Source organism: Gossypium hirsutum, chromosome A13, assembly GCF_007990345.1.
Source record: "Gossypium hirsutum isolate 1008001.06 chromosome A13, Gossypium_hirsutum_v2.1, whole genome shotgun sequence".
Classification (NCBI taxonomy): domain Eukaryota; kingdom Viridiplantae; phylum Streptophyta; class Magnoliopsida; order Malvales; family Malvaceae; genus Gossypium; species Gossypium hirsutum.
In genome coordinates this window covers 46,166,834-46,168,292 of record NC_053436.1, presented here as the reverse complement: position 1 = coordinate 46,168,292, position 1,459 = coordinate 46,166,834, and positions in this window count along the sequence as shown.

Below are 1,459 nucleotides of genomic sequence, written 5' to 3'. Positions count from 1 at the left end.
GGTTCCCAAGTAGCTTCTTCCATCCCGTGTTTGAGCCATAACACTTTTACTAAAGGAACCTTTTTGTTTCGCAACTCTTTTACTTCACGAGCTAGGATACGAATTGGTTATTCTTCATAACTCATATCGGCTTGAATTTCAACCTCGGAGGGACTTATTATGTGCGAAGGATCAGATCTGTAACGTCGAAGCATCGAAACATGAAAAACGTTGTGGATCCTTTCAAGTTCAGGGGGTAAAAGCAACCTATATGCAACTGGACCAACTCGTTCAGAGATTTCATACGGCCCAATGAATCTCAGACTCAATTTGCCATTACGCCCAAATCTGAGTATCTTTTTCCAAGGTGAAACTTTAAGAAACACTTTGTCTCCCACCTGATACTTAATGTCTTTTCGTTTCAAATCCGCGTACGACTTCTGATGATCTGTGGCTGCCTTCAGACTTTCACGGATTACTTTTACTTTCTATTCAGCATCTTTAATCAAATCAACTCCGAAAATTTTACTTTCACCGAGCTTGATCCAAAACAATGGTGTACGGCATTTACGACCGTACAAAGCCTCGTAAGGTGCCATCTTAATACTTGATTGAAAACTGTTGTTGTAAGCGAATTCAATCAAAGGTAAATACTGCTCCCATGAACCACTAAACTCGAGGATGCAACATCTCAACATATCCTCAAGTATCTGAATTATCCGCTCGGATTGACCATCGGTTTGGGGGTGAAAAGCAGTGCTAAAATGCAACTTGGTACCCAAAGCTTCTTGCAATTTCTTCCAAAGTCGTGAGGTGAATCTCGGATCTCTATCCGACACAATAGAAATAGGTACCCCGTGTAATCTCACAATCTGAGAAACATACAATTCAGCTAGTTTATCCAATGAAAAATCCGTGCGTACGGGGATAAAGTGAGCCGACTTAGTCAGTCTATCAACAACAACCCAAATCGCATCTTTCTTACTTGCCGACACTGGCAACCCAGATACAAAATCCATCGTGACTCGATCCCATTTCCATTCAGGTATCATGATCGGCTGAAGTAAACCCGTAGGCACTTGATGTTCCGCCTTCACTTGCTGACATACTAAGCACTTCGAAACAAAATCGGAAATGTCTCGTTTCATACCATGCCACCAAAACTGACGTCTCAGATCGTTGTACATTTTCGTACTCCCCGGGTGAATTGACATTCTTCTACAATGAGCTTCGTTCAGAATCATCAAAATAAGTTCTGAATTTCTTGGAACACACAAACGACTTTTGAACCTCAAACAATCGTCATCATCAATTTGAAACTCTAATTCCATATTAGAAACACATTCAGCCCGTTTGCAACCAATTCATCATCGACTTTCTGAGCTTCACGAATTTGATGAATCAATAATGGTTTGGCCTTTAATTCTGCCACTAACACATTGTCGGATAGAACAGACAAGTGTACATTCATCGCTCGTAA